This window comes from Tachypleus tridentatus, chromosome 8 (genome assembly GCF_004210375.1).
Source record: "Tachypleus tridentatus isolate NWPU-2018 chromosome 8, ASM421037v1, whole genome shotgun sequence".
In the NCBI taxonomy this organism is placed as follows: Eukaryota; Metazoa; Arthropoda; class Merostomata; order Xiphosura; family Limulidae; genus Tachypleus; species Tachypleus tridentatus.
Genome location: NC_134832.1, coordinates 38,286,207 through 38,306,390, shown reverse-complemented (window position 1 = coordinate 38,306,390; position 20,184 = coordinate 38,286,207). Strand labels below are relative to the sequence as shown.

At 32.2% G+C, this 20,184-nt stretch overlaps 1 protein-coding gene across 5 annotated transcripts in view; it reads left to right on the top strand.

Annotated features, from left to right (window-relative positions):
• Ziz (dedicator of cytokinesis protein Ziz) overlaps positions 1–20,184 on the top strand; it is a 264,599-nt gene that overhangs the window by 36,166 nt on the left and 208,249 nt on the right. The window contains exon 2 of one of the 5 annotated variants that reach the window (XM_076448319.1): positions 4,936–5,100. The exons of the other annotated variants lie outside the window; for them this stretch is intronic. The gene's annotated coding sequence lies outside the window, so the exon portion shown is untranslated. The remainder of the gene's footprint in view (positions 1–4,935; positions 5,101–20,184) is intronic. 5 annotated transcript variants of the gene reach the window in all.

Sequence of the window (20,184 nt, the reverse complement as noted above, 5' to 3'; positions counted from 1 at the left end):
GATGGTGGTTGGTAGCTATACTACTTTGTACAGCTGGATGGGACACTTCATGCTGGTATAGTTTGTTTTCTGTGTTGTCAATTAGTGCCTTTCTACCATATTAAGGGCTGGAATGCTAACATCAAGAGGTAAGTTTTTATCTTACTTACCCCCAAATGGTAGTATCTTATTTCCTTATATTTATTTTTTATATCAACTAATTCTTTACCTGGGAGAGCAGTTGCCTTCCCACAGCTGTCTGTAGGCAGTGAAGGCTGATGTAGTTGTGGAATGTTGTGGGCTTGAGCACCCACATCTCACTCTCCTAATTTCTATTTCTATTGCCACTCTTTTATTTATGTGAGACTAGCAAATGGAGGTTAAGACTGATAGATGGTGTATCTATACTGCTATGTGGGTTCTGCTTCTGCAGTCACCTCCAAATCCTAGGATACATTTTATAATCCCACATTGTAGCTTGTACCCTGGGATCTTTTCAGTTGATGCAACATTTTTTGTTTAATTTGTTTTTGTTTCAGCTTGTTTTTGAATTAACAAATTACATAATTAGTCAGAGATTTGGATATGCTGTTTTTTTAACCTAATCCTTCCTTATGATTTTACTTATTTAACTTCATTAAACTGTAATTATTTTCAGTAATATATATATATATACTTGTTTCTATATATTTTTCAATGCCTATTCAAGCAGTCACTTAAGCTGATATGGCTTAATGCAAACAAGATCTTGCACAGAAGCTTTATCTGAGAAACAAATCTTGACATAGTTCAGTGCAAAATTATTCAAACTTACCTCATAGATTTGACAAAAAAAAAAAAAGTTATCATCATATTTCAAAATTGTAATTCCAGTCTGGAACCTTGCCTCCTTTTCTTAAACCTTGAACTTCCAAATACCCTGCAATCAATGTAGTTCAACTATTTATCACATTTTAAACCATCATCCAACAACTCTCCAGCAACAGGAGTGAGACATGCTCTTTTGACACATATGACTCCCTCTATTCAATTCCCCAAAACTATCATTTCAAGTCTGGCAATGCTTGTGTTAAGACATTTTTCATTGTGCTCTACCATTATTATTTTTTTTTTTTAACTGAGTTCATTTTTTTGAAAATTTTTCTTTAATTTTGATTGCACTGTTTTGTAATTCCTTCTTAACTGGAATTATTATTCTAATTTTTCAAAGAAACAAGATTAACTAAATTTTTCATTCTAGTTTTCATATATGTATACTAACACATCTTTAATGATGAATTCCAAAGTCCAGGTTATCACTTTGAGATACCATTTACCAAGACACTTACACAAGCTATGGATGGGGAGAATTAAACTATTGGATTATTGTCTTTTAGTTGAAGAGAAATTGATTATTGTGTAAATCAACTTTCTCCTGATGCTGTCCATTTTCTTCCTGAACATGCTAAACATGTATGGGACAAGGAGAACTTTTACAGCAATTTTACTCCAACTGATTTTGTTGTGTTTTCCTATGCCCTTTGCTAGGCCTAATGTGGATTTTTGGACATGATTTCCCAGGTGTGTTCTGTTTTATTACTTTTCCAAATTTCTTATAATCCTCTTCCTTTTTTGTTACATGATACCCCCTTTCCTAATACTTGTTTTCTCTTTCCCTAGATATTAGGGTTCATGTTGAGTATTTTGCTTCTCAGGTGCATGAGGGCACTAGCATGTTTCAACCTTTGTGGGCTATGGAATAGTTTGCTTTAGCATACTATCAAGCTAAGTTTCTGTTTAACAGTTGGAATTATTTTTTCCCATGGGGTGCAGACCACAATTATTGTATTGATTTATCCCATGCCAAATTTTTCCATATTTTTCATACCCTGTTGACTCTCCCATGATACTTGTTCTCTATCCACCTCCTTTCTGAGATGCTTCACTGTGAGGGTTTTTGGGGTAATACCCTCTCTCTGATTACTTCTGTGTTGGCATGATTGTCTTCTATGGCTTCTTCCTTACTCATGTGGTATCTCTGTTGTTGGGATCTTTTGGAGAGAGATGCTGTATTGTCCCAAGTCTATATGCCACCTATTTATCTTTGGGACTTATGTTGAGACCTTTTTTTCTAAAGGTTTTATATTCCTGAGACTTTGGTATCCTGTGCAAAATTGGTGATACAGCATTTTACTTTTATTTTTGGTTGATCATTTCTCATTTCAAGCCTAGAAAATCTCCTCTTATTGTTTTCCAATCTCTATCAGTTTCTACAAGTAGGGGGTTCCTTTATCTGTTGTATTTTTTGATGAAGATGGACCTATTGCCAACAGTACAAGGTACTATCCTACATGATTCAGTCTAGTGGGGGGTTGCTTGACTGATTTACTTTCCCCATAGTGAATTTTGACCTGGATCTTGGGGTTATTGGGGTATTATCCAAGGAATTTATCCACTTCTTTTCCCATTCTCTGTTGTCTTGGGTACTCGTATCCTTTCCATTGCCTTGAGCTGAGTCACTGTCTGTCAAAAGTGGTACAGAATTTTCTCTCCTATACCTCATCCATCTTTAAGTTTTAATTCTGGGTTATTTTTAGTACCCAAGAAAACTAGGGACTGGTGTCCTCTGATCGATCTGTTCTACCCTAGTCAATTTTTGGTTCTACCTTGCTTTTCTTTAGAGTCTTTTCTTGACATCATGTGGTTATTTTTTCCCAATCTGGAGATGACCAAGGTAGATGTCTCAAATTCTTCATATTCCTATATCTTGTTGGTAGAGGTGATATCTTCAGTTTGTTGATCATAGGGTAGTGTATCAATATTGTCTCTCACCCTTTGTATGTCTTTTTTTTTCAAGTGGTCAAGGATTTTACCCAACCAATACATGCTTGGGATTGCATTTACACCTTTTACATAAGTAACTGGCTTCTTTTAGTTTGGTTTTAACAGTGTTACACCCATCACACTCACCTTCTTCTTTGGAGGTAGCTCATGTAGGTTGGTTGATATAGTTGGAGAAGTTATCCTTTGTATCTACCCAATATCTTATCCACTTGGGTATCTTTTTTAACAATTATCTATTTTGCCCCATCTTTCCCTTTTCACCTCCATTCAATGGAGCTATCAGTTATTCGCATTCTCACTGCTAATGCTATTACTCCTTGCAGAGTGCTATATATATATATATTGCTTATGGGGATATGGTCTTCTGTGGAAATCCTTATCTCTATGGGCTTAGTGCATATGAGGTCTCTTCAGTGGACTCTTTACAACCAATGGAACCTTGTAAAGGATTCCTTGGAAGATTCTGTCTCCCTTCCTCCTTCCCTGGTGAAGGATCTGTATTGGTGTTTGGACAAGACCTACACATTGGCAGATGTTCTGCTTTCTCCCACTTGCCTGGATTTGCACATTTTTATAGATGCTTCCCTCTATGGCTAGGGGGCATGCATTAATCAGAAATCTTTTAGGTCTGGAGCTGCTGGCTATGTATCGTGCTTTGGATAATTTTGTTTATCTTTTCAGGAATTGTCTAGTCATGATCCATTCTGATGATTCTCTGGGGGATAGCTTATATTAATCACCAAAGCAACACCCATTCTCTTTATGGTTGTACCTTAGATTTTCTTTTTTGGACCCATATGCATAGTGTTTGTCTCCTTTCTTGTTGTATTTTGAGTACATTCTACCTTGTCACAGATTGTTTTCCCAACCTGACAAAATTTATTTGACATGGTGGACTCTAGATTCTCACATTTTCTAGTGGCTATAACTTCAGTAGTTAATTTTCACCTGCATGCATTTGCCACATCTGTCAGTTATCATGTTATCTCTTTTCTGTTCACCAGTTTCTCATCCACTTGCAGTGGCTGTCAGTGCATTTAGCCAAGGCTGGATTTTTGAGTACTTTTACGTATGTACTTTCATTTGTCTCCTTCATAGGGTGATTTCAATCATTCACACCACTGTGTCAAATTCTTCCAATTGCTTTTTACTGTTCAGCACAACTGTAGTTTATGCAGTTGCTGCAGCTTTAATTTGCTCCATCTTTATCTCTTCCTCTTGCTTTCATCCCTTCTACATCAGTCTCATTTACTGGCATTTAATTCTGTCCTTTCTACCCTTCATCTTCATACCTAGTTTTTATCTGGTCCTTGGTGAGGAGTTTTGGATTGCCACAATGAGTCATTTCATTTTTATCATGTAAAATTCTCCCTTTCTCTATAAATATTTATCCAAATAAGTGGAACATTTTCTGTCATTGATTTTTAGATTGGAATTTTCACCTACCTGACCCACCATTCTTTGTACAGATTTCTTCACATGGTTGTTTGATCAGGGAACATCTATCTCCTTGATCATGAGCTATCAGACTTTCTTATCCTATACTTTTCATTTTTCTCAGTGCCATAAAGTTTTTTAACTCTCTCACCCTTTCACTGTTGTTCCATTCCTTCTAGATTTGTTGACCTTGGCATACAGCCCTTCCATATTTTGAAGTTACTGCATTTCTTCACTGACTTACTTTACATCCATTAAACCTCTGTTTTTATGTTTGATTTTTTTACTTATTTTTAGACTCATTTTTTTTCTCTTGACCTGTGGATATCATTGGTCAGGTTTATTTACCATTGGCATTTCATGCCCTTTGTTTCATTTCACCTATGTTCACCTTTGTCAAGATTGATTTTTTTTCTTTCCATTACTCTGGTGGCTCAGAGTAATTCCTCCTCCTCCCAAATTTCCCTTCCTTCCATTTTCAAACTATATTTCTTGTCTGATCCATATAGACTACAATATCCAATATATGCTCTTTATTGTTATATTGCCCACAAAACTTAGTTTTGTGGTTCCATTTTCTCTGGCCCCTTCATTTCATAGGAATTATCCTCTGTTCCTGAACTTTATTTTTCCACATTTGTCATTTGGGTTAAGCTTTTAATTTGATTGGCTTATTCTTCCTGTAATTTGTTCCAGGTGTTTTCTCACCATCTCTGTTGTCCATTGGAGGAAATTCTTCAGTCAGGCATATGAACCATACTTTCATCTCTCACTAGCTGCACCAAATAGCTGTTTCTTTTTCATAGGGTTATTGTCTTCCATCTTTTGCCATTATTCAGACTTTGGTGAGACTGTGATTGGGTAAGTTATCTTTTTGTATACATCTATCTCTTGTTTTTCATGAGCATGTTGCTTTTTGCTATGCAGATTCCATTTTGTAGCAAATGTTGCCTGTGAAGGTATACCTAAACTAATCAAGTCTGCACTGTGGGATCATGATGTCTTAATAATTATAGTTTCCCTGGTGACAAAAATCTATGTATTTTTATAATTTTGAAAATTTGTAGTGCAATTTTGCCTTCACTGTGATCATTTGAGGGTCAAAGAGTCAGTGTTTTCAACGTTTTTTTTGTTGTTTTTTTTATACAAAGGATTACAGTATTCATCTGTGTATTTTTAGTAAATTGTTAATTACTGAGTAATTTTATACTTGCTTTCCTGTGCTTCTTAGGTTCCTAAAATATAATTACACACACTTCAGATGGAGTGTTCCTCAAGATTGGTCATAAGTTTATCCTTGTAATATGTTTGTTTCATTAACGTGCCCATTCCAGACCATACTAACATGGATTTCATGTGCAAAGCAGAAGAGTATAGCTGCACATCCTTTCCATTCTTTAGATTAAATAACTCGGGAGTGGCTTGCTTTTTATAATAGGGTTGTCATGGTTGTCTTGTTGCACTGTATTTGGTGTTGAAACCTCTCTGGACCCTCCACTGTGTTTTCTCTCCCCCCTCTTTAAGTGGAGTATGAAATGTCTTACTTCTTTTAGTTCCAAGCCACTGGGGCTGTGGACCATGGAGGCATCTTCGTGAATGTCATTGTGATATCTGATACAAACAGTAATTAATTCATTCAGTTAAGAGTAGGGTGGTTGGTTATGTTTTGCTGGTGTAGATAATGAATTGGTGTCTATCTGAGGGAATATTGTAGCTTTGGAGGGAGCTGTCAAAATTGTAGTTTTCCCCATTGATCAGGATCCCTCATCTTATCCCAGTTACTGAGTTTTGGATTCAGAGGTGGGCCAGTTGACACAAGTCCTCACACATGTATGACAGATGTCTCTGTTCTCTTGTTTAATTGGACTCGTTTATTGCTAATATGATGTGGGTCATGGTGGATTAACATGTAGGTTACTACAATGTTTCCTCTTGCACTATCATTTAAAGATTTTTCATATACTCGTGAAGTGCAATTTTGCCTTCATTGTGATCATTTGAGGGTCAAAGAGTCAGTATTTTCAACTTTTTTTTATACAAAGGATTACAGTATTCATCTGTGTATTTTTAGTAAATTGTTAATTACTGAGTAATTTTATATTTGCTTTCCTGTGCTTCTTAGGTTCCTAAAATATAATTACTGGAGATGTGAGTGGTTTTATTTATTTAGTGATCTGGGTTGTGTTAAGCATATTGTCAGAAAACAGGCTTAATTGTATTATAAAAAATATTGTGACTTTCTAACATGAATTGTAGAAGTATTCTGTTACTAAAGTTATTGGGCTATTTTTGAAATGAAAAAGTGATATACAACTATTGGAAAATTTCTATACTGCATTTTCTTTTTCAGAGGAATGGAAAAGTTCATTCACACACACTTACCCTATGTATATAATCAACTACAGAAACCAGATAACTATTCAGTATACAGTGAAAAAAATAGTAATTTGATAGTGTATGTGCTGTGGTTCAGTAGGCAATCTGTTTTGTGTAATAATTTCAAGGCTGAATACTACCTTTCTTCACCGAGTGATTTTAACCATACTCCTCTTATTCTCGTGCTACTTTCCAGGTCCACTTCTTGTAAATTAAGACAAGAATGTTTGTTATGATCTTATTTTTAGTTTTAAGTAACTTAATATCTTACTTGGTCTGATGATAGGATTTTCTCTACAATTATAATTCAAAAAAATTATTTTAAGAATATCAACAACCTTATTGTGTACACATGTAATATTTACTAATGATTTTAATACTTCCCCAAAATGGTAGAACAACACTTGAATGAACAAAGCTACAGAAATTGTTAATATTATACTATTTTAATTATACAAATGTCTATAGTAATAAAGCTTATAATAGAATGAATTATACCTTAGAAGGAAGTCCAAATAGTTAGTTGTACTTTCACTTAAATCTTTATTTTGTTAATGATAATTTGAAGCATCAAAACCTCAGTTTTATCTGTGTGCTATATTTATGCACTGCTCTTAATCACATTGATCTGAAACATGAAAATAAAAAAAGAATAAGTACATTGCTATGAAGTAACTAATGTTCAGACATTTCCATGTTTGAAGAGCATCAAATAGTACAAATTGGTAGAATAACTGTCCCTCATCAACTAAAGGCATTATATATAGTGACATTTAATGCAAATATTTGTTTACAGTTGTACATGAGCAGGTAAACACTATATAACACAAATTTTCTTCCTGGATAATGTGTTATTTCTTAATTGCTTATGTTGTAAAAGTACAGAAAACAGCCATTATTCCCTTCAAACTTTGCTTTTGTGGCCTAGATAATGAAATTTAGAAATTAACCTATTTTCTATTTAAAAACAGGCAAATTTGCACGTTTCCATTTACATAAGGTCTGAATAAAACAACATATGAATCAAGATTTACATGTATTTATAAAGTTATACAAAAATGAATAAATGCATTTATAAGTGAGTAGTTTTTCCAGATAGCTGCTTTCTCTCTGGCAGAGTGGGTACAGGGAGCTCAGGGCAGTGTGGGTACAGGGAGCTCAGGGCAGTGTGGGTACAGGGAGCTCAGGGCAGTGTGGCACTGGGGCGATGATTGATGGAAGGTCCTGATACATGATAGCAGATGCATTCTTGCCAGCCTGATGTTTGGAAGGGTCCACTATGCAAAAGTAGCAAATGTTTGAGTGGTCAGTGGGTTCATCCCAAATTCTTGGAATAGTGAACTTCATGGCTCTTTTTCCCCTCTGTACCATCCTGCAAAAGAGCAAAATAAAATTATTATGAAGAATAAATCTATTTCATCCACAAATAATGTGTAAGAGGTTTATGCAAAATATTTTGAAATTTTTTCTATACTATTGGAAAATTAGAAAAAATAACTTTAACAATATTTAAATTTTAAAAGGTCTAGTATTTGTATAATATAAAATTTTATTATTCAAGCAAGCAAAAATTCTCTATTTTACCTTCTAGAGTTTTTTTTGCAGTGCTCACAGGTAAAATGAGGTGCCCAGGGTTTGTATTGATCCCGGACAGGCATGCCGAAATATGCCTTGTTGGCTTCATGCATTGTAGCAGATGATGTCACAGAGTACTTTTTGCTCTTGTCTTGATAAATTGGCCACATACATTGCAGAATGTATCTGGAGAATGCTTGCAGCTTCTTGATGCCATCTCTGATAAAATTAGCTAGGTCTATGTGTTCACTTAGGCAGCTAAAACTAAACTGAAGTGGGGAGTGGTGAGCCTCTGTATATATATATTACTATGGAAAGTTTCAGAAAATGCTAAAAGGTTCTTGAAAATTCTTGCAAGTTCTACGACATCCTAGAAAGTTCTTAAATTCTTGTAAGTTTGAGAAAATTCTCTATCAGCTACTCAGCACTGAATCTACCTGGAATGTTCTGGAAAATGGGTACATTTGAAAATTTCATTACCCAGGTCATAAAAGCAAAGTTAGAAGAGAAAAATAGGTCTTTTCCATTTACTTTAGGCATAAGGAATTGGGAAATAACACGTTCTGCCCAGGAACAAGAAAAAGTAAAAATTTTCTTACATAGTGTAATCCATAATTCATTTACATTTTTCATTTCCTGTTTTTAATGTATGTTGAAGAAATTATAGTTGAGATACGGCCAAAATAGTACTTGTAGAATTAGGCAATAAATTGATATCATTAAAATTCAAGTGAGTTTTCTCAAAATTTCATTTTTTTATAGTATTCTGTGAACAAGCTTAGTGTTTTGGGCTTAAATGTAATTACACATTACAGTAGACTGCTGATGATTAAATATAAAACTGTGATACTCCATATATAGATTTGAAACTAAGAGTTGATTGGCATTTAGATATTTCTTTATCAACTCTGTTTGCTCTTATTATGTTTTCATGTCAGTGTTTTAAAGAATTACTTGAATGTAGGTTGAAGAATTAAAATTATAAAGCTACAAAAAGTGGAAAGAATAAGCATCAAGACAGACAAAATTAACTTATTTTCCGTAAACACAGTATGTAGGCTCAGATAATTTTAGGAAGTTTTATTAGGAACACATACATATCCATAAGTTTATGATATTTATAAATTTATTGGAAACCTGATGATCGGTTCATCTGAACAAGTAGTCTCATGATATGAGAGGTTACATAGCTGAAAAAAATTGACAAAATTGTGTTTTAATACTTTTTATAGCTGTTGGTTTATAGAATTAAAGTTTTTACTCTTGTGTAATATTCTATTTCTTTATTATAATATTGAGAAAAACATTATGCACAAGCAAATTTTTGATGTTATGCATACAATGCATATTTATTTTGCTCAATTGTACTGTAAAGTTTCAAGACCTTGAAAGATATCATTCTGTAATGGATGACATTCTGTTATCCTTTTAGTGTGAAAAGATGATACAAGCATACTTAATATTATATGCTAGTTTTGATGCTTATAGTAAAACCAGTGGTGGCATCAGCATAATTTTAGGAATTGCAGAATGTAGCAAAAAGATTAGATAATTAATCTTCATGTATAGTAAATAATTACAGTGAAAATTTAGTTTGTAAAATTCGTACAAATTTGAATCTACTAGCAGAAAAGGAATTGTATTAATGGGGGATGGTAAATTACTGGTAAACTCCAAAGAAATCAGTTTGCAAGAATAATTATTTTAATGGTAAAATGGAGAATATTGAGGCTTATCAAAATTAAGAGTTGAAGACATTGTTAAGACTAAAATATACTAAAGGTTAGTTATTAAATTTTAAGATATGATTATATGGATTATAAAAAATAATTTAAAAATATTGAACCTTCAAAAGATTCTAATTGAAATAATTATGAAGGAATATTACCAAAGGTTTAAACTAATTGATCCTAATTTCACATATAAAAAAGAAGCAAAAAGTCAATCATATAAATCTTTTAATTTGTTTAAATGAGGAAGGATTTTATTTTATTAGAGATAGCTATCTTAGGAAAGCGTGTTAAATTTCTTTAAATTTAAAGTTTCTAATTTTGACAAGATTTAAGTAAGGTAATGCTTTACAAAATATTAAATAGTAAATCTAATTTTACTATTAAAATAACTGAAAAAAATAAAAAGTGTATAGAAAATTGTACATAGTAGTATAGCTTTCTGATTCCTCTTGTGCACTGGAAAACACTTGTACTGTGTAAAATGTGAATGTTTAATTTCTTGGTCAGTGTTAGTGGACAGAAACTTGGTAATAAAGCTGAGCTTTGTCTCATTGAAAACAGTTAACAACATATTGAAATCTGACACTATGTGCATATCTTTGAAGAGATTTTGGTTAATTGTAGTATAACTGCTGGAGAAAGTGCAGATAGTAGTTTAGAAAAAAATTACACTGAGGGGCTTAAAGTATTAAATTTATTTTATTTGGAACTTAGGATATGTATTTATTGTGGGTGTCTTAGAATGTTAGAGGCTTGAATAACTTTCTTATTTGAAGCCTGTTGGGTGGTGTAAAGATGAGGGAGTTTTAGTTTTCAGGAAAATGAGTATAATCTTTGGAAGCACATTTCTAATTTTTTCTGCAGGATGCTTCTCTGCCTAAAGCTATATTTGCAAAATGGTTTTCTTGATTAGTGTGTTAAATGCTTTTGACTGAAAAGTTAAATAATGAATATAAATGGTTGCATTTCTTTTGGATTGGTTCCTAAATCTCTTCAGTAGATTGCTTTGTTAGTGAAATAAGGTGAGTCATGGCTTTCTGTCAGCTAGTCTATTCACATACTTCTTGTGGTATAAATTTGCCTTAACAAATTTTATTTATGGTGAAAATGTTTAGTCATATGTTGTCATGCTTATAGTTAACTTTTTATCCAAAGTTTCTTCAGTTTTCCATTAAATAAAAAATTACTAGAAAGCTTTGGGGTATATGTTTGTGAGAGAGAATATTTTAATAGTTTGAATTTTCAAAAATTAAATTGACTTCTAACTGATAATTGGCTAAACCTTCAGCCTGGATAGTGTAGAGCATTTGCCTAATGTATGACAGGTCTCAGGCTCAAATCCAAGGCAAGGAAATATATGTGTATGTGTGTTCTAGAAATAAATTACTACATAGTCAACAGATATAAACTACAAATTGTCTTAAAACTTACAAAAACTTGCTTATATAAAATGCCAATACACACACACACACACACACACACACACACACACACACACACACACACTGTATTATAAATGTTTTAGTACAGTATTATTAACTAGATTTTCTGTGACTGATAATATTCATTGTACAGATCTATTGATTATAAATTCTAAATTGGTATGGAAACTGTTATATTGTGGTATAGTGAGCAAAAAGATGACCTTAAGATAAATATGAAATTTATTGATTATGATGAAGTTACAGGAAATAATGATAGAACCACAGACTTCAGAAGGACCTTTCCAGTGGCTTTTATTATAATTAAATATAACAATTATGTCAATTCATCTTCCTTTATTTAGATTACTAACTGCAATATAAACAGCAGTTTACAATTTGGTATATCAAACAATAAGTATAAAGTTTATTTGTTTTTTAGGTAAATTCTGTTGATTATAATTGTGATTTTGCCTGAAAAATTATCAAAGTTATGATTATAATTGAGTTTGCATTGCATACAATTCAAGAAGATACTCACTAAATTTCGCGTTTCAAAATATTCAAAAGTATTAAAACAAATATAAAAATTTGTAATTGATAACAAAGGTTAACATTAATGATATTGTGGTAGTATTGTAAGTACCATCATAAACTTGTAATAAATTTCAAACTTGCATACAGTATTATTAGTAATCCTTTGATAATTGTGAATATAATGCATATACACATTGATATGTAATATCCATATACACACATCAGAAATCTGAAAAGTGAATATAAAAGTGCCAAAACACATAGTATACAATGATAATTATTTAATGATTGAAGAGAAAATAAATATTAATAGGATACTTTCTTTTCTGTACATTCAATATTACTGTTACCATTTGGTTTCACTTTCATATGAATGTATGGTTTCTTTTATTAATGTAATATCAGCTGTTATCTATTAGTTCTTTGTTACTTGTATTTTAGAAAAGAGGTCAAGTTTTTATATTTATCAGTAAGTGAACTTATAGGTCTTGCTTCAGTGTGGGTATTTCGAAGCTTACTTTACAAAACTACATTATTCTCATCAGGGTGTTCAGTATGTTATTTTAAGCCAGTTTTGAATATACAAGTCAACAAGTTGTATGCTAATCACAACAAGTTTTAAGTCACAGTGGAAGGATATATATCAGAATTACATTTTGATATTGGTTGACATTTCATAAATAGTATGTCACTGAAAATGCATTGCTTTTGTATAAGGCATGTAACAGCCCTTTCTGATGCAAAATAATCATATGCTCGGATAAAATCAGTGTGTTGGCATTGAACTTTTAGATTTTTTAAGGTGGGCATGTACTTTGTACTTAATAGCTTTGAGATTAAAAAGAATATAGACCAACTTGGGACATCAGAACCATTCAGAAAAGAAACCTACAAGTTGTATTCCACTGGTGGTAAGCAAAATGTGGCACCTTGTAGTAACTGAAAATCTGTTGGCACAAAGGTCGGTGGCAAAAGCTGTCCATGTGTCTTGGGTACAAGTATGCAACATAATTAAGCAGGATTTTGGTAATTTTCTCTCTGGAAATGAAACCAACACTGTGTAGGTTCACTAAGATAAGACTTCCAGTCACACTGCCTTTTCAACTTTCACATACTTTAGGCTGTTAGAGAATGAAATGGGTATTCCTGCTATTCTATGTGAATAGATGCAATTCGAGTTACCAGATACAACACTTACAGATTTCTGTGTGGTAGAATAATTGAAACATGGACACTGGGAAATTTTTGTCCATATATATTACATGAATTATGGAAAATGTGCAGAGAGGAATGTTGTGTTTGACAACCTTGTGTTTTTTACATTGAAAGTAGGTTGAAGTGCTATTGTGATGATACACAGTCATCAGGTAGACCAAGGTGATGACTGAGATGATGTAGCTCCATAATTGTCTTAATATAACATACTCAAACCTGTCTGATTTTGTTTGGTGATAAATACATAATATTATTTCTTATTCAAAAGAACATTTAGGGTTGATTAAGCTTCTTTACATGCTATTTAACAATAGCAAATGCTTAATTTCTTTCATCATGGGGATCTATTTTTGAATATCAGTGTAGTACTTAGAAACTAAACAGAAGTATCATTTGTTATGTTTGTATTGCTTCACTAAATATTTCAACTGTTTATTCTTGTTTTTTATTTATATCAAAACATTAAGTTCAACATTGCTATTTTCAAATACATCTGTAAGTTAATAATTATTTGTAAAACCTGAAATTTTGCAAATCGTCATCTTAGACTAGTTGAATAGAATCCTTGAAGACATGTCTTTCACTTGAGTATCATCTTCCATTGTCATTTATACCTCATTGTACTGTACGTTTCTGTTCTCTCTATCATCTTTCTTTTTCAAGGAACTCGACCTTCCTCAGATAAATACTTGGCCTGGTCTTTTGTTATAGAGTGAATAGTTCCCCTAACAGACTAGTTAGTGTAAGGTATATTTAGTTCCACACATTTAGTTGTTTGTGCCATAGGCAGAAGTATCTGGATGAATTTCATTTTTTCATCCTGATTTGTTTTTATCAAGGCTATTGATATTGATTCACCTACAACAGTAATCATAAAATCTTTTTTCTTTTATACAGGAGTTGACTTTGGAGCCTGTGGTCTCAGCTCGTTAATAAGGTTTCAAAATATTGTAGATTTGCAGTGTAGTTTGAAGTGTGTGTTTGAAGCCACTAATAATCACAGTAACTTAGTTTTTGTGTTTTTATTTTTGTAACACTAAATGTTTGTAAACTGTTCAGACAATTTTCTGTTAACTACTTGAAAGTGAGTAGATTGTGTGCATCCTGTAAATGACATCCTGTGTGTAGTAACTTTCAACAATATAATAAAGGGTGTTGTATAAATAGCTGGAACAGAGAAGATACCTTTTTTATATGCAAAAACGGCTCGTTTTGGGCTGAGAAAACACTTTACATAGCCCAAAACGAGCCGTTTTTGCATATAAATTTCTCAACAAGTGGGTTTCTCGTCATCACTGATTAGAGAAGATACCTGTTTTGGTCAGAAAACAATGAATTCAGTGGTGCTAACTTGATGCATTATTCTAGCTCTCAGAATAGAAAATAATGATATACTTGGAGAACAAAAATGATTAAAAACTTCCATCTTCTCAACCTAACTATCAGTTTCCATGTCATAAAATGTATGTTTTAATACGATAATTTTTCCTTTGAAAAATTTTATCCTGTAACAGGACTATAGTACGGTCGCTTAGTAAATTTAATATATCAACCAATAAGCATAAAGTTTTGGAGTTGTAACAAATCAGAATTATTCTTCATGACGAGAAACCCACCTGAAATAAAAAATATATCTTAGAATGGCTGGTATGGGTATTAACACTTTTATTGATAAGGAGAGAACAACGTTTTGATCTTCCTAGGTCATCTTCAGGTTAAGAAAGAGAGAGTTTGAATGTGACCATTGACGGACATGTCTTAGGGGCAAGAGTTTAAATGGGTGCAGATTGTAGGGGTCGTTGCAAATGGATATTAGGTTATTACTTAGTATAGATATAAAGTTGTTTCTTTATATTGATCGATATTTGGTGTTAGTTGCTCTATAAATAGGCCTTCTTTAAATTGGCATTTGTTTATATTTGTTTCCTTACTTAATATCTGAGTGTTTTCTATGGTTATGTTGTGCTCATTTGAATTGCAGTGTTCATGTGAAGGAGTTTTTTTTCTGTTCTTTGAATCTAGTTTCCATTTTGCTACTTGTTTCTCCAATACAGAAGTCATGGCAGTTGTTGCATTTTATTTTATAAATTGTGTTGGTATTGTGTTTGTCAGTGTAGTTTTTACATAGTATGGACTTTAGTTTTGTACCTGGTTTTTAAATAAATTTGGTGTTTACTGGAAAGTTGTATTTTATTATAGGTTTTTTCCAAATGTTTGTTATTTTTTCGCTGATGTCAGGAACATGTGGTCTGCAGCAGTATGAGGTTTTGTAGTTTGTGGAAAAAATTATACGCACACACCTAGACCAACAACAAACAAACAACAATAAATCTCAAGATACAACAAACTACAAAACTTTATACTGTTGTATACCATATGTTTCAGACATCAGGGAGAAAATAACCAACATTTGGAAAAACTTAACAATACACAACATTCTAGTAAACACCAAATATATTCAAAAACCAGGTTCAAAACTAAAGTCCATACTATGTAAAATCTACACTAACAAACATAATTTATAAAATACACTGCAACAACTGCCATGACTTGTATATTGGAGAAATAAATCAAAATAATATTGTTTCACATTGTTCAGTCAGTATGAGACCTATACATTAAGTTCCATCAATCCATTAGAGAATGAAATAAATTTTACAAATCACAGAAACATTGCAATCCATCTAATATAAATTTAATTTATATATACATATAACATTGAAAATCTTAATTTTCTCTGGATTTTTGGTCTTATACTGCCTGTTCTGTATCTGGTACGTTGCCAGTTTTTAGAATAATCTTTTCATTTGCCACATTAAGCAAATTGTAAAAGTTGCAGTGATATTTAGTTACTTTGAATATGGCTCTTCATGTCATAGTGCAAGTTAAAATAATAATGATACATATAAACTCAGTATCTGTCAGAGATGACTTACAGAAATATATTTTTCAGAAGCAAGTTAGAATAAAACTGTAGAGGGCAAGTTAATGTGTGTAGTAGGTCTGGTATGATTTAAACCTAGTGTTTCAATTAACTTTATTAGTCTAAAACTACGCTACAATTCCATTTCCACACCTTGTGAGTAATAGGTGTAAAACTTCACCTTCACAGTGTATACTTTTTATAATATTAGTTTTGACAATGATTTACATTTTTCATTATCTAGCATTTCGTATGATCCTAGGAATTTTAAAACTAAAGTGGAATTAAAATGTCTGATGGTTTAGATGTTTTGACCACTAGAAATGTTATATTTGAATGTTAAAAAATTATTCTTTAATAGATTCATTTGTATTTTGGCATGAAACTATATAGATTACAATTTATTTACTAATTATCTGTGTTGATTTAGATAATTATTGGTTCATGAACTAATATCAATCACTTGAGGAACATTACCCACAAACTAATTAAAGCTGCTCATGTGCATTCCTTATGAAAATGTGTTGTTATGTTGTTATTTATTTTACTTAATCTATCCTAAAAAGTTTACTACTTTTACATTTTAGTTACTTTTGTAATAATAAAAAAATTAACAGACATGAAAAGCAAGAAATAAAGTACCTGGGCCTGCTTTTCTTGCTGTTGACTACATTTAAACCTACTTTCTTTTATACCAATAGCAGTTGTGGTCTAAATAATTTTTACTTGACAAAATAATACACCAAAGAACGTAGAATAATAATATCCAAAAATCAGACACTACATCATAACTATCACAATATTTCTCGCTATTTAACCATGTGACGAGAGCTTCACAAATTCGTCCAAGCTAGTTGATATCTTTCCTGTGGGAATGAAGTTTGTATTGAAAAAAGAAATTAACATTTATCTGTTCAAGAAACAACATAATATAATACGTTATTTAATAGATGAAAACCTTGGCTTTCTATTGGTGAAAAAAAAATACAATTTTAAACATGAGATAAATACTGACTATTAAAATATGGGTAATAAGCAATGATTTTGTGCTATTCCAATTGGTATATCATGAACAAAACAGAAAGTAGTTTAATTAAATTTTGAATGCAACTCATTAACAATCTCATAACATGTACAGTAAAAGATGTCTGTGGCAAGAAGGGTAATTACTGCTGAAAAGTCACTAGACATTTTCTTCTCCAAAAACCAAAGGAGACCATACTGTAAAAAGAGTGATTATGTCTTGCCAATAAAATAAACTAGAATAATTTGAAAAACGATTTGTAGCACACCTATTTAGTTGCAATATCTTCAAGTAACTTCATTCTCTGGTTAATTGATTGTTGCATTAATTTGTGACTGAGATGTTTGGTATTTCTTGCAGTTTTGATGTTTTACTTTACATACCAGGAACTATTTTCTCCATGAAATGCTATACAGTTAAATATTAGGGTTTGAAGCTGAGTAAGTGTTATTATAATAAAAAGATACAATTTACTTCTTCTTCAGTAGCTGATGTCTTTACAAAAAGTGTGTGTGTTTTCTTGTAGCAAAGCCACATCAGGCTATCTGCTGAGCCCACCGAGGAAAATCGCATCTCTGATTTTAGTGTTGTAAATCTGTAGACTTACTGCTGTACTAGCAGGGGGCTTTTACAAAGAGTTAAGAACTTCAGTACTAGATTAAGTTGACATAATGTGTTAAAATGTTTAGAAAAATGCTGATCAACAATTACTAATCAAATTCAGTAGTGATTAGCAGAAACTGCTAATCAAAGCCATTAAACCAATTTGTACCCTGAAATCAGGGATAATTGTGTCCACATAACCCTTCTATAGCTTTATCCAGAAATTTTCAAACCTGAAGGAAGAAACAACTGTAGATATATAGATCTACCTCGTATAGTTTGCAATAACAAAATGCTGTTGGATTCAGATTTTAGAATAGTTATGGAATTCATTTATTTTTTACTGGCAAAATAAAATGGCTGATAAAGCAAAATATATTTTTTCAGGTGAGAATTTTAGGTTGATAAGGATTTTTCATGACATTTATTCGAACTACACCTTTTAGACTGTTCTTAGATTACAAATTTAAACCTTGTGCTTGATGTGTTTTAAAATTTTGGCATTGTATCCAGTGGATAGTGTATTTTTGCTTTATACATATGTATTTCCATTGCCATGCATGGGTATAGTTTGTGCTGTACAGTTAATATTTTCCAAGGATTTTGCTATAATTCAGACTTATTTATGTGAGCATCATAAGGTAGTCTTTATTGCATGAATAACCTTGCACTTTTACTAGGTCCCTCAAGTCTTATTTGTATACTGTATGTGTATAAACGAAACCTTTGACCTTATTTCTATTTAATGATTTTTGTACTGGTGTTCATACTTGACAACTTGTTTGCCATTTGTGGATATGTATTTTGTGTTTACTTTCCACATGCTGTAAATTTGGGAAAATTGTACAATCTCACTTTAGTGATATTTATGTTTTCATACTAAGTGTTACGTGTGTGTGTGTGTATATATATTCACCTAAAATTCCACAGCTATATATAAGTATGCATACTATCTCTTTCATTGCAACTTGTGTATATACTCAACGTGAGTGTAGCTGTGAAGACGGTACTGTGTAAGCTGTAGTGTTGCAAGATTGGTATCAAATGTTACTTATCTATTTATTCAGCATCATCAATTTCAGTGCATTAAATATGTGTAAACAACAGTATATATTTTGATTTACATAACAGTGAGCAAGTTAGTCTAACTCCTTAAACACAAGTTTAGTTTTGATGCTTTACCGAAGGGTGCCAACTTGAACGTTATCCTTCCTTTAATAAAACGATATTAAAAAAAAAAGGTGATTGTTCAACCTGTTATTCAATTTTATTATTTTCATTGCCTATGCAGTTTTAACTATATTTAAATTGATGCTTTAACTGTCATCAATGCCTTTGTTTCACATACAGTTTTAAAATTCAATTAAAATGACCATAATAATACTTTAGTTAGTGTAGGTTTAGGGAGTAGTTTAAAATATGGAATAAAAGGTCTAGCATAAAGACAAAATGTTTTTAAAGGAAAATAAATGCTTCAGGTAGTTTCATGTTGATGGAAGGTTTTTAAGATGCATGATAGTACGTACAACTGTGTATGTGTTGACTGAACAAACGTTACGCCATGCATTAACACATATAGGACGTACATGTGGGTGTTATGTACTCGAAATAATCTGCCAGTTTACTTCCTTCATGATTTTACTGCATCACCTGGCAATTTCTAACGATATTTTGTGAGCACGAATGGATAGTTCCTTGAGAATGAGTGGAAATAACAACACTTAAAATTGACTCCCTGTGAAGTTGTGGGAGGGAGGTTCTTTCCAGCTGTTTTGAGATTAGGCAGCAGGAATAGAACATCACTGAAACTGTAGAGTGTAGTAATATATTTATAATCCGTAGCAAACAACCCTTGACATTCATGTACAATAAGGAAAGAATAACACATTGAAATACATGATGCAGATTATACATGACTGACAGTACTTTTGAACATCCTGTGACGTGTTTAGACTATTCTAGTACTAGCTAGAGTACCCATCCCCTAAATGGAAGTTATGTAAAAGTAAATTCATGATTAATGAAAAATTATCTTAAGACATGAAAAGTTGCTTTCCTTTTATGTAATTGGAAAAAAAAAAAAAAAACCAAAAGCTCATGACAATTGCAAGAAGCACAATCTGATAGTTTACGTTTATTTCATGTCAAGTTTGGTTGAAGATCAGTTAAACAGGGGTTTGAACTAGTGGTAACAGAAAAAAACAGCAAAAGCACTCATAAAAACCACAAAATATGACACAAAACTGAAAATTCATATGTATTTTCCCATGGACCTAATTAACCTCTATTCTAATTTGGATGAAGATCCATCCATACCTTTCAAAGTGGTTACCTGGATGATGCTAGAAAAACACGTAGGTCCAAGAAGCCTTTAATAGAAATGAATAAACCCTCATAATCCGAGCTCTTTCAAAAGATGGACCTTTCTTTTTCAGGGGCAAACTGTGAATTTACCAACATTTGACTATTTCAAGTGCACTTTTCTGCCTCATTGCTTGTCAAGTTTGATTCCACAAAATTTATCCATTTCAATTATCT